This window comes from Lactuca sativa, chromosome 8, assembly GCF_002870075.4.
Source record: "Lactuca sativa cultivar Salinas chromosome 8, Lsat_Salinas_v11, whole genome shotgun sequence".
Taxonomy (NCBI): domain Eukaryota; kingdom Viridiplantae; phylum Streptophyta; class Magnoliopsida; order Asterales; family Asteraceae; genus Lactuca; species Lactuca sativa.
The window spans coordinates 15,027,522-15,042,194 of NC_056630.2; the positions used below are offsets into that span (position 1 = coordinate 15,027,522).

A 14,673-nucleotide genomic window follows, 5' to 3' on the forward strand; every position below is an offset into this window, starting at 1 on the left:
TCCTTCCATTCGCGACATGACTCGCCGAGTCAGTCCATGACTCGCCGAGCCCAACGATTACCGAGTCCTGACCTGTCCAACTCGCTGAGTCTCCAACCGACTCACTGATTCGAGTCTCACCGATGAAGTTCTTTAGCCATATCGCCTCCTTCGACGCTTCGCTCGCTGCAATGTACTTTGATTCGCACGTTTAATCAGCTACGGTTTCTTGCTTGGAACTCTTCCATGTCACTGCTCCTCCATTTAGGGTAAAGACACAGCCCGACTGCGAACGATAGTTGTCCCTGTCGGTCTGAAAACTGGCGTCACTATACCCTCGCACCTTCAAGTCATCACTCCCTCCGAGGACTAAGAACCATTCCTTCTTCCTCCGAAGGTACTTAAGGATATTCTTCACCGCAATCCAATGTGCTTTGCCAAGATTCCCTTGATATCTGCTAACCATGCTCAAAGCGAAGGCTACATCAGGGCGAGTACAAGTCATAGCGTACATGATTGAGCCAACTGCGGAAGCGTATGGTACTAGGCTCATTTCTGCTATCTCAGCTTCGGTACTCGGACTTTGAGTCTTACTCAATTTGGCATTACTTTGTATCGGTAGTTCTCCCTTCTTTGAGTTTTCCATACTAAAACGTTTTAGCACTTTCTTTAAGTAAGTATTCTAACTAAGTCCAATTAGTCTCTTACTTCTTTCTCTTACTATCCTTATTCCCAAAATGTAAGAAGCCTCTCCGAGGTCCTTCATAGCGAAGCACTTCCCGAGCCAGGACTTAACCTCCTGCAGAGTCGGGATGTCGTTTCCTATGAGTAATATGTCATCGACATATAGAACGAGGAAGCTTACTATACTCCCACTGGCTTTGACATATACACAAGACTCGTCTTCGCTTCGTACAAATCCAAACTCTTTGACTTTCTCATCGAAGCAAAGATTCCATCTGCGAGATGCTTGCTTAAGTCCATAAATGGACTTCTCAAGCTTACACACTCTATTCGGATGCTTCGGATCCACAAACCCCTCGGGCTGAGCCATGTAAACATCCTCAGCCAACTTCCCATTAAGGAAAGCGGTCTTGACATCCATTTGCCAAATCTCATAATCATGAAATGCGGCAATTGCTAGCATCACTCTAATAGATTTAATCTTCGCAACTGGTGAGAAGGTCTCATCATAGTCAACTCCGGGAGTTTGAGTAAATCCCTTCGCAACCAATCGCGCTTTATATGTGTGTACGTTCCCATCCACGTCGGTCTTCTTCTTGAAGATCCATTTGCACCCAACGGTCTTACGTCAGGGCACATAATCAACCAAATTCCAAACTTGGTTATCATACATGGATTGGATCTCGCTATCCATTGCCTCTTTCCATTTCGCAGACTCCGAGCCTGCCATGGCTTCCTTATAGCTATTAGGTTCATCAAGATTTATTAGTGTACCATCACTAATATACGTGTCCCCTTCGGTGGTAATATGAAAACCATAAAACTGGGGTAGAACTCTAACTCTATCAGAACGTCTAAGAGGTAAAGATTCGTCAATCGGTTCAACCGGAGTTTCCTCCTCGGGTTGAGTGCCAGCGGTAGAGGTTCCTTCATCTATCGACTCTTGAATCTCTTCAAGTTCGATTTGCCTCCCACTGTCTCCTTGGCTTATGAGTTCTCGCTCTCGGAAAACTCCTCTCCTTGCAACGAAGACCACATTGTCCTTCGGTCTATAGAAGAGATATCCAAAGGATGTCTGCGGGTAGCCGATGAAAATACATCGCTCACTTCGAGGTTCAAGCTTGTCGTGAGTATCTCGTCTTACGAAAGCCTCGCAACCCCAAACCTTGATATGTGCCAACGAGGGAGCTTTCCCTGTCCACATCTCGTGAGGTGTTTTGGCAACCTTCTTGGTAGGGACTCAGTTAAGGATATGGGCGGCAGTCTCTAAGGCATACCCCCAAAATGAGATAGGTAGTGAAGCACGACTCATCAAAGAGCGAACCATATCCAATAAGGTTCGATTACGCCTTTCTGCCACACCATTCAACTGCGATGTTCTAGGAGGCGTCAATTGCGAAACTATTCCACACTCCTTGAGATAATCGTGGAATTCAAGACTTAGGTACTCTCCTCCTCGATCGGATCGAAGCATCTTGATTTTCCTGCCCAATTGATTCTCCACTTCATTCTTGAACTCTTTGAACTTTTCAAAGGTTTCTGACTTTTGCTTGATTAAGTAGATATACCCATATCTACTATAGTCATCGGTAAAAGTCACGTAGAAGCGGTTCCCATCCTTCGTGGTTGATCTAAACGGTCCACATACATCGGTATGTATTAGGTCCAATAGACCTTCACCCCTTTCACATGTACTCGTGAAGGGTGACTTAGTCATCTTTCCAAGCAAACAAGACTCGCATGTGTCATCTTCCCTAAGGTCGAATGACTCCAACACTCCATCCTTTTGGAGTTGGGCTATGCGTTTCTTGTTGACATGTCCAGGACGACCATGCCACAAGGATGCTTTATCCATACTAGTGGAAGAATCAATATTCAAAACATCATTTCCTAAGTTATCAACAATCATAATAGTTTCATATATTCCATTACATGGTATAGCTTCAAAGTAAAAGACACCATTTAGATAAGCTAAAATAGAACCATTCTCATTATTAAAAGAAAATCTAAATCCTTGTCTATACAAACCATGAAATGAAATGATGTTTCTTGCCATTTCTGGCGAATAGCAACAATTGTTCAAATCTAAAACTAAACTATTCCTAAGCACTAAAGAATACACTCCAATCTTGGTTACAGGCGACGATCTTCTGTTCCCCATGATTAGATTGATCCTTCCTTGCTCCACATCCCTACTTCTTCTTAGTCCCTGCACATTAGAACAAATGTGATAACCACAACCGGTATCAAGAACCCAAGAAATAGCATGATTAGAATCGTTAGATTTGATTGTATATATACCTGCGAAAGATGGATTGATCTTTCCCTCTTTGATTGCTTGCAGGTAATCTGGGCAGCTTCTCTTCTAATGTCCTATCTTGTGGCAGTGGTGGCACTCTGCCTCCTTCGGGTTAGAGTAGGGCTTGGCGGGATCAACTTTGGTCCCACTAGAAGAGGCACCATCTCGGGCTTTCGCCTTGCGATAGTTCTTTGATGAAGCTTTCCTCTTCTTTCCCTTCCCTTGACCAATAGCCAAGACAGGAGCAGCGGTCGGATTGGGAGTAGGTGCAACAGACTTGTCTTTGAAGTTGCTCTCAGCAACCCTCAAGAGACCTTGGAGTTTGCTTAGGGTGACCTCTTCTTTGTTCATGTGGTAGGTCATCCTAAATTGGTTGTACATCGGAGGCAAAGAGTGAAGCACCATGTCGATCGCCAAGTCTTCACCGAAGTCAACATTTAACTTGCGAAGGCGGTCGACATACCTTTGCATCTTTTGCAAGTGCACGGTAAGAGATTCTCCATGACCCATCTTCGCGGAAATCATGTTAGTGAAAATCTCATACCGCTCTTGTCTCGCGTTTTGGTGATACCTCTCCAATAAGTCTTGGTGCATCTCGTACGGGTACATGTCCTCGTAGGACTTTTGGAATTCGGAGTTCATGGTAGCGATCATGATGCAATGTACCTTCGTTGCATCTCGTTCATGAGTTTCAAAAGCGGTGATTTCGGCTGGAGTAGCGATTTCGGTGTTGATTTTCTCGAGCTTCTCATCAAGGACATACTCCTTGTCCTCATAGGTAGCAATCGTGCGAATGTATCTTATCCATTCGCTAAAGTTTGTTCCATCGAAGGTGACCTTTTGGCAAAGGCTCATCAACGTGAAAGAACTAGCAGCAGCGTTGTTTGCGTTCGACATCTATAATTAGAAAAGGACAAAGATAGATTAGAATAAGAATCCCTAATTATCACCCAATAAGAAAAATTAGGGCTAGGATCCAACAATAACATTTACATATTAGAAAAGGGATGCCGTAATCTAACATGCAAATAAATTGAAGGTAAGTGAATGACGATTCACTAATTCTCCATCACAAAAACCTAAACTATTAGTCCTAAGTGTTTTTGAGAATTCCTAGGTTCGGATGAGATTCATTGAAACTATTCAATGGCATGTTTAAATCTCGATATGCCCCTCTTGTTTGTGACTGGGATGCCGAGGATCACAAAGCGGGTGTGAATTACCATGCAAATTCACATGGTGCCTTCATTGTAACGATCACCTATTCGATGTGCCGGTAAACCACACATGCTCCATCAAACTATGATATACAATGAATCACCCTTTGCCACCTTTGCTTAGAACCAATTAGTGTGCCGGTAAACCACACACGCTCCACTAACATCTTAGCAAGGTGCAAAGTGTAATTTCATGGGATTGCATCAATTCACTTTTCCTAAAGTAACTAGGATTGGGAAATTTTTAAAATATATGTGTAGTTACTTTATCTTTCTTATTATACTTTTAATGAGAGGATGAGGTTTCCCTATCCTACCCGTTCGGCTAACGACCCTCCACCAATCAAGCAAGCGGTGGGTGTGAGTGTACACCCATTAAGCGCCATTTTATAGGCCGCAACCTTATACCCACCTTATAGATTGGCTTCGTGAATGAGGCCTACTAACGGTAAGACTAGCATTTAGTTATACATATATATATATATATATATATATATATATATATATATATATATTATACTAGTAATATCATATTAGTATAGGGTTGTATTTTAAAACTTTTAAAATCTAGGTTTTTTTGAAATTTAAGTTGTCTAAATTAAACTTTTAATCACAAATATAAATTTCAAAACTTGAGGGCAAGTTTTAAACATTTAAAACATGGAGGATCAAATAACAAATAATTCCAATTAACAATTAATATCCTAATTATCTATATTTGATTTATTCAAGATTTCTTTTAAGATAATTACCAAAATAATCAAAATAATTAATTAATTATCATATAAGGAATTAAATATTTTATTATAAGATAAATATCTTTAATTAGATCAAGATTGCAGTTATATTTATCAAAAAAACGAATTAACATTGATCTAATTAGTTTATGGAAAGTTTAGATAAGATAATTACAAAGAAATCCCGAATCTGGTCATTCCTGACGCCTGGACTCACCGAGTGCACAAGGGGACTCGCCGAGTCAGGCCTACTCGCCGAGTCCACCTTGGGACTCGCCGAGTCAGTGACTCAGAAACCTAAAAATCGAATTTTGCAGGTTTGTTTCAGTTAATCAAGCAACAATTTAAAGAAAACCAAGCTAGGCTCTGATACCACTGTTGGGTTTTAGCCATAAGAACTTTCCTATGTGCGCATGCAAAACCCTAATGCTCGGATCTAGGCTTTCTAATAAACATGCATTGAATCCAAGTCTTCTAATAACTAATTAGATTAAATAACAACATTGAAACAGATCTAGAATCATACCTTTGAATTCCTTGTTGATCTTGAGGTCTTGGAGCTTCTAGAGTCACAAATGTCACTCCTCTAATGGCTTACAAACACCAAAACAAGAAGAATGATTTAGGAGAGAGGAGAGGGGAGGAATTTCGACCAGAGGTTCCTTACTTTAGGAGATGTGTCGAATTCCATCAGCCATAGGGTCTATTTATACTTGTAGACTCCTTAAGGGTTACAACCTAAACCCTAATTGGATAATCTTCTCTTAAGGCTATCCAAATCCATTCCTAGATAACTCTAATGGACGATTTTAGCTATCCTATAGCCTCTAGAATCCGTCCAAACCATATCCAAATGGATTTACAGTCTAAAGCTTAACTATCAAACAATTGACAGTTTATACCCCTTTATTTAATTAATCTCTTTAAGTCACCAAATTAATTCTAATTAATTCTATGACTTATATTAATCAAATAACAAATATATTATTCATTATATTATTCCCATAATATATTAATAATATTTACTCTCTCTTATTAAATCATCCTATCAAGTTGCTATGGTGAAGGCAACCCAAAAGGACCATGCACAACCGGATCAAATACTTGCCTAATATAGTTACAGCCTTAGACACTATTCCAACACAAACATGCAGAGGGCTTTTGAGTCATGCAGAGGGCTTTTGAGTCATGCAGGGACTCCAAACCATAGATCCATACATCCAAAGCTCAATCCCTACGTAAAGTTGCAAACTTTACGTATAACTAAAGAGATCTAGGCTCAAAACATACTAGGGTTTGGTTTAAGGACAAAAGGGCTTCACCAACTACTCATCTCCTGATGCTTTATGACATATTGGACCATCCCAACAATAGATATGAAGTGGCAACAACATATCTAAGCCCCTAACCCGATTTGGGTCTCAAACAACCATAAAACCCCCAAATCCCATGACAAAATAGATCTAGATGCAAAGAAGGGAAAATGGCAGCTTAATACCTCCAAGATGAACACAAACTGAAGTAGATCTCGAGCACACACCTCTCCTTTGAAGCAGCCTTCTTGATCTTCAAGTTCTTTCCCAAAGTTCCTTCCTCTCAAAGCTATTTCTCTCAAAGATGGAAGCTCACACGAAAATAGGGTTTACAGGTCCTCTGGAATGATATGGGGGCTGAGGGAGGGACATAACACCCTTTATATAGGATACAACCCCCGAAACTAGGGTTTTCCTCGCACAGACCAGACTCGCCGAGTCACCTTGACCGACTCGCCGAGTCGGTCACTAACTCCTCGACCCGGATCCCGCTCTGACTCGCCGAGTTCCTCCTTGGACTCGCCGAGTCGTCCCTTAACATTAAGGTTTTCTTTCCTTTCTTGGCCTTCAAAACTTGGGTGTTACAGTTATGCATGATAATACGTTTGTTGTGTTGGGTATTTTGGTGGAAACTTACTAAACTTTGTGCTTACCCAGTTGTTTATGTTTTCAAGTTTTATCGTTGGTCGTGGGAAGACGAATGCATGGCTATACACACTCATCAACATTATTGAAGATTACACATTTTCTTATATTACTCTGATTTTTGATAAATGTATTTTAGAATAAACGGTTTTTCTTAATAATGGATTTATAATTTGGGAGTTTTGCCTTATTTAAAAATGAAATTTTTTGGTTGTGAAAATGAGACATTACACATAAACACCAACAGCCTCACACACTTCATCAATGATTGTCCCATGTAAGATGTTGTGAGAAAAACTTAAAGAAAACATTCATAAGTACTGAATGTGTAAAAAAAATGACTTGTTTTGAATCAAAAAAATATTAAGGACTAAATGTGTACAAAAATATTAAAGACTAAATGTGTATAAAATGAAAAATATATTACCCTATTAAATCATTTTTACCGGCTAACTTGGAGTAACCGGTCATAAGGACTGAATGTGTACAGTTCAACAAGTTGAAGGGGTAAATGTGGACGAAAAAAAAAACTCAATGACCAAATGTGTACAAATTGAAAAATATATTACCTTTTAAGTCATTATCCCTGGTCTAAATTATATATAGTTTAATTTTGAAGCTCTTAGTAAACCGTACTCATTTTCTATTGGACCAATTTTTTTTTTCTTTTTCTCTTTATCAATCGGTGGGTTATTTTTTACTGACTGCTGTTAATACGTGTTGTTGCACCGTTTTGTTAAGCAATCTGTTCCATCCACATTTGCTACCTCCAACGATCCGTCACTTACACCCTGTTCCCGAGTTCAACTTAACGAGAGAAAGAAAATAAAATTGATGAAAATAAGAAGAAAATAGAAGAAATTGATGTTTCCGAGTTTCACTAAGGAAGGAATTGGAAGAAAGCTGAGGAAAATGAAAAAATTACATTCCCTCCTAGCTTTTCTTCCAATTTGGGAGGATTCGGAACAGAATCTTTCTAATTCTCTTGGGAACCTACTCTCGATTCCTTCCTTTCTTCATCGACTCAACCACCGACTCAACCAGACCGATCATATTCTCACATTAGCTTCACCGTCTTTTTCTTCCAATCAAGTTCTTCCAAAATCTGGACAACGTCTCTTCCGCTAACGATTTTCCGGTGGGTTCTTCTTCACGATTCCTTGTCCACGTTGGACCGTGGGTTTATTTGATGTTGGGTTTGGGTTTTGGGATGCTTGTCTTCTTCGAAATTGTAATTTGTGCGCTGTGCTTCACCAGCCATTACTCCAACCTGCTCTTTACGTTTCTAGGGTGGGATGCAGGTGTCATGCCTACTATCACAAACGTCGATTGGCTTGAAGCAGCTTCCAAGTTGTGAATTCGCACGGCCGGTGCAATGATTATCCTTACCCTCACTGTAACTTGCCAGCCTCACACTAAATCAGGTATTCCTGCACCCACTGTTCGTCCTCTTTCCCTCAATGCAAATCTTTGCCCTGTAATCTAAACCATAGATATTAGATAGACATTAATTACAAATTTACCCATATACATACCTGGTTTAACAACAACTGGTGTAATAAGTTCAAAAACAGCAGTGACGTTATCTGCAGGCATAACCATCTTTACGCTTTCAGGCAGTTCCACTTTCCCAGTCACATCTGTTGTCCTCAAATAAAACTGAGGCCTGTAATTTGAAAAGAAGGTTGTATGGTGTCCACCTTCATGCTTTGTTAGCACATAATTGCAAGCTTAATTAGATGTTCTTATTACGAATTGAAGCTCATTAGTTCAATCAAAATCAATGATTTATGGAATTTAATTGGAAATTAGTTTTATGCCACCTCCTATTTTACTTTGTAGGTGCTGCAAGAATCCTATTCCGTTTATAGTGGTTTTCTTTTTGCACTTGGTTGCCCTTTGTTTCAGGTATGTGTTTCTCTTCCTTATCCCTTCTATATTTCTTTGATTTTGCTTTTTCAGGGGTTTACCACAAACTATTTGTATATATGTTTACAATTAATGGTTCCTCTGATTCTAGATTTCATGTTCCAGAAATCTAGTAATCAGTTGGTCTGTTAAATCGATTTTTGAATATGTAGTAAACATAAGGTTTTGCTTATCATATTAATAATTTATTCTATGTGATAAAGTGCTGAAGAAGGAAGAGGGAGAAATAAAAGCTAGGGAAGGTAGTGGTGATAACAGGAAGTTTAAGCATGGGAGAAAAATTGGTAGTGGATCTTTTTGACAGCTTATGTGAGTAAATTTTTTATTTTCTTATATTGTAGCCTCTTTGTTCTTCTTATGTTATACTTTTGGTTACATTTGCCAATGGTTTTCCTTTTCATTCCAGGAGTAATTCTTCAAAGAGGAGTAGAATACAAACTTTAAAGTATTTTTCATCACAAATATGAAAAATACAACAATCACTTTTTTTTTCATTGTGTACAAATTTATTACATTTTTGAAACTCAAAATTAAATGATTTAGGTCTTCATGTTTGTTCTTTTGTAGTACTAGGTAGTCTCGCAGTCGCAGAGGGAGTGATCACTAATGTCGTTTATTTCACAATACAAGACTACTAGATAGTCATAGTTGATAGACTCAATTTCTCCTTTGATCAGCTTTGGAAAAACATGGTTTTTTTTACTTTGCGGGGTTTCTTCACTATATTGTTAATTTTAGATTATTATTTTATATATACATTGTTAATCATTTATTGACGAAGTATACTCCGACCCCGATAAAGAAAATTTTTATTGGTCTATTTATCCAGCTCGATCAAACTAGACACATTGGTCATAATCTTGGATTCACCACTGACCGAAAGCGTTTCTAGCATACCATCAGTCACATTTATATATATAATGTGTATTGTATCTTACGTTGAAAATGAAAATTATTGTTATATCATTAATAGAAAACAAAAATTAAATATATTTTTTTGTTCTTCACAGTGACCACAAAAAAAAAAAAAAAAAAAAAAAAAAAAAAAAAAAAAAAAAAAAAAAAAAACTTTTTTTTTTCTTTTATACTTGCTGTTTGACGAGGGTAACAAAAATTATTTATTTTGTTTTGTAAACTTATTCCATATAACTTTTTTACTCTCGTCATCAAAATTATTTTGTTCATAACTTTTGCATACAGATTTAAAATCATGCACACCTTTTGCATATGTTCATGTTTTAACATAAGAAATATTTTGAAACCATAAAATTCCACATTTGGAATCAAGCGCTTAATAAGTGAGTTAATGGAATATTTATTAGGATTTTGACACAACCATTGATACTTATAGGTGACATTTAAATTCTTAAATCATCCTTGAAAGCTTTTCATTTCCTTTGATGGTTAAGAAGTATACCTTTAGATTGAGGTGAGTTTACAGGAGCACAACTTCATATAAATTTTGTTATTTTGATTGATTTGGTTTATATAACTTTCCTATATGCTATGTACCTATTATATGTTTTATGTGTTCATGCAAGGAAGTTACATTTTTTAAAAGATGTTTTGATTATTTTGAAAGGTTGATAAGTTAAAAATGTTTATTTTTTGGAAAGTTGTTTTGATGATTTGAAAATTTGATAAGTTAAAGATGTGTTGGCATTCATATACACATTCATTAAAGTTGGGAGTCCATAGATTTCATACATGATACAATTTGACAATTACATTGAGTGTGAATAGTTTTCTAGATAGTCCTCAGTTTTCACAAATGTGGTTAGGTATCCTATATGTGGAACCCGTATTATGATTCATGGGTTACCTACTCTTTCAATTGAGTGAGCTTAGGATATGTATGAATGTAATATGGTTCTTTTTACATAATTCATCAAGGTGTATGTTTGGAATATGGTCCTTTCATACACAAGTCCTAATAACCATAAAAGGTGAGTTAACATATTATGATATGGAGATGAGTTTGAAATAGATGCATGCATCTAATAACCATAAAAGGTGAGTTAACATATTATGATATGGAGATGAGTTTGAAATAGATGCATGCATTGCATATTGAGTTGTCGAATTATTACCCATTTTGGAAGTTTGATTTGATTTTATAGGTATTTGCTAATAAATTAAGTTGGAACTATGGGATACATAATACCATTTTGGTTTGGGTTTGGGTCTTTAGAACCCTAATTTTTTGTACTGTTTTTTCAAATATTCTTAGGGGTTTGATTCGAGTGAGATAGATTGTTATCTTCTCATCCTAAATGAATCAACCTCGGGTATTCTCACTAGGCATTTCATTGTCTAATTCATTTTGACTTGTACTCAAATTGAAAACTTAGGAGTTTCTTAGAAGATAAGGATGATATTTTAAAGGCCTCAATTAGTAAGTTTGTATTTGAACTTGTGATGATTATTAAATTGATTACTATATCGCGCTTTTAATCAAAAATCTATATTTTTTCTATTTTGGGACCTAATTCCGCACAACATCATTTTTACGTATTTTAAAACATATTTGGACCGTATTTTCTGCATAAATTGAGATAAAATCATTTTTATATCAAATCAATGATTTTATAATAAGTTTTAAAACTACTCTAGTGATGGATGTTCTAATAACTTATTCCCAATTTGTATGGACTCCACGTCATCGGTCATGTCCACGTAGATAGTGATACATTCAATACAATTAAAAGTTTAGTTATATCATTGATCAATAATTTATTTTGGTTTCATTATATCATTGTCTACATGGACAATATTGGTGACGTGGAATCCACATAGGTTGGGAACGAGTTATGCCCGTTAAAAAACATAGGCAATGGTATAAGGAAACAAAAAAAGAAGTTTGTTGGTCAGTTGAATACAACTAAATGTTTAGTTACTTAAAGAACAAATAAAGTATATTTATGGCCATTTGACATCATTTTTCCTAAAATTCCTGCTACATAATCTTGAGCAGAGTGTGTAACTCATATAGGCTCATGCAACTATTGTATCGTTAACATGTTGGGACACTGCACATATTTCCAACAGAGTAAAGTATTAAAACTGTATGTGTTTTTGGCCAAAACTTACGTGTTTGGTCCTTAATTTTTTTTTTGTTGTACTCAGGTCGTTCTTTCTTGTGGTATGCTTCTGTTGCGTTTTGTAGTTTCTAGCAGACATGAAAAGAATATACTACTCTTGCTTATTTATTTTTTGATTTATTTAATTCGTTTATTTACATATTTAGTCTTCTCACCCTCAACCACCATTGCCACGAAACCACCACCACCACTATTATCCCACCACCTCCACTATTGTTAATACTACTAGCAATCTCAATTACTTCAAAAGTTACAGAAAAAAAATGCACAATAACAATCCTAATAATTAAAAAAAATGTATCAGAACACATATATGATAGTAGGTTTAAGGATCTTCATCTTCAAGGTTGTATATTTTTTTAATAGATTCAAGGATTTGTTTGTGGGTTTCATTCTTCGGTGTTCATATCAAAAATAGCCAAGGCGGTGTTTAGATTCAAATAGAAAACAACCAAGGTGTCGTTGATTTTCATATCAGAAACAATCAAGTGGTTGTTGAGTTTCAAATTAAGGTATAAGGGTAAGAGGCGGTTGGTGCTTTACATCTGATCCAACAAAGAGACATAGGTGAGTATCATCATCGAAAAAAAGGAAGCGATGAGTATCATCATCAGAAACAACAAAGGAGACAGACATGGAGCAAAACCAAAGAAGTTGAAGGGATAAGGAGGTTACTGGTGGCGATGGAGCAAAACTGGTGAGTATAATCATAAATAACAACCAAAGTGTTAGGGCGAAGGTTTCCAACAACATTTAGTTTCAAATTGGGGCATAAGGGTTAAGAGGAGGTCGACGCCGATGCGATTATGTGTGACCACCATGCGAGGCGATGGCAGACCGGTTATGTTTAGTGGAGGTTGTCCAATTGTAGTGGATGGTGACAATGTTTTAATATACGATTTTTTTAGTTAAACTAGTATTGTGGCCGGTTTCCGGTTTAACTGGTTTGACTGTCAGGTCAACCGGTTTCTATAATTTTCATTTTTTTCTTATTTTATTACATATATACATAAATCAAGACTTTAACATCCATAAGTTCAAATATTAAAAATAAACATAAATACAATTGGTAGATCAATCTAAATACATTAAAAAGACATATAATCATAAGTTTATACCAATCCAAATACGTCAAAAAGAAAATAAAGTATAATATGGAAGCAAAATATAGTTTTAGATGAATACAAACACATCAAAAAACTTTATAATATTTATCATGTATTTTTATTCAAAGAAATCTAAATAGATATGAAAAAACCTACCAAAGTTTGTTATGTAAAATGGTTCATTTTCATATGTTTTTATTCAGTTTAACTGGTTCAACCGAGTTTTTGTAAAAACCGTCCGGTTTATTCTGATTCATAAATAAACATATAATCGGTGCTGATTGAACGACTTCCTCCTCCGGTTCCTGGTCTAACCGGTTCGACTTGCCGATTTAAACTGATTTTTAAAACATTGTATGGTGGGTGGCTATTGATGAGGTCTTAGTGATTTAGTTTATTTTAGTGTCTTGAAGATGAGAGAAAAGAAAATATATGTGTATTTGTGTGTGTGTGTCGGGGAGAGAGAGAGAGAGAGAGAGAGAGAGAGAGAGAGAGAGAGAGAGAGAGAGAGAGAGAGAGAGAGAGAGAGAGAGAGAGAGAGAGAGAGAGAGAGAGAGAGAGAGAGAGAGTGAGAGAGAGCTACAATTTTTAGTTTTTTTTTAATCTATAAATAATACCTAAAGCAATAATATAATTTTTTTTTTAAAAAATCATTCAGGGAGAGAAAATGCAACAAAATCATACCACAAGATGGTCTGAGTGCAAAAAAATATTAGGGGACAAAACACACAATTTTAACCAAACCACCGAGATAGTTTCCATTTTCAATTAAAATTATATTAACAAATCTATTATTCAAGAATACAACTTTATACACAACATTAAATGATTCCAAGAACTAGTTGATCGAGGACAACTATAGAATATTCATGCGTTTGTCCATATGGTTTCAGCTTCTTGTGGTTTCATTTTGTTATATGGTTGGTTCTTATTGTTTTATTTTATTGCAAAAAGTGGTGTTAATTTTAAAATAATACTTTAATGATTAAAAAACCATCTAACCCTAACTATATACCCACCATCTTCCTTCTTTTTCTTCCTCAAGAACCACAATTTCAGTTGGATCCAACCCACCAACTTTCTCCTCTTTCTTTCTAAAGAACCAATCACCACCACCGACATCATTCCAGTCAACCAACGCATGCATAAGCGGCCTCTTGACTCGAGAAAATGACTAAAAATTCATGTTCAACCGAAAATCTACATTAACCATATATGTCTTTTCTTTTTTGTAGTCATGGTAACCAAGTTGAATGGTCATACGTATACACGGAAAACATAGGTAATATGTTCACGGGTAAAGTTTATTACCCTTATAAGTTATTATCCCAATTAATAAATTAATAACATTATGTACTAATATGCACCGAAATTCGATGTAGTAAGCATATCTATCTTTAGAAACCCTTTTTACAAACATGTTTTGAAACCTACAATATATGCAACAAACAACCATCTTTAGAATTTACTCTTCCTTGATTCTCTTTCCTTTAGGTTTTTGTTAAAATATCTTATTTGGAATTTAATTGCACATCCGAGAGGTAAAGGAACCGATGGAGTATTTGTCGCCATGAATACAAAAAAAAAACAAAAAAACTATTGCTATCATATATAATTCCCTTTGAGGGTTGACAATATTTAAACGTCTTGCCTAAAAAGGAAA

The 14,673-nt window shown here is 36.3% G+C and overlaps 1 long non-coding RNA gene across 3 annotated transcripts; it reads left to right on the plus strand.

Annotated features, from left to right (window-relative positions):
* Positions 1-7,845: 7,845 nt before the first annotated feature.
* LOC111905854 (uncharacterized) lies at positions 7,846-9,621 on the plus strand. Of its 3 annotated transcripts, XR_006186214.2 has the most exons (5): positions 7,846-8,012; positions 8,176-8,298; positions 8,717-8,782; positions 9,007-9,112; positions 9,210-9,621. It is a non-coding gene; the product is annotated as an uncharacterized LOC111905854 (long non-coding RNA). The 3 variants fall into 3 exon arrangements; XR_002855022.3 differs by having other exon boundaries at positions 7,846-8,298; XR_002855023.3 differs by having other exon boundaries at positions 7,846-8,298; positions 9,371-9,621.
* The last annotated feature ends 5,052 nt before the right edge of the window (positions 9,622-14,673 follow it).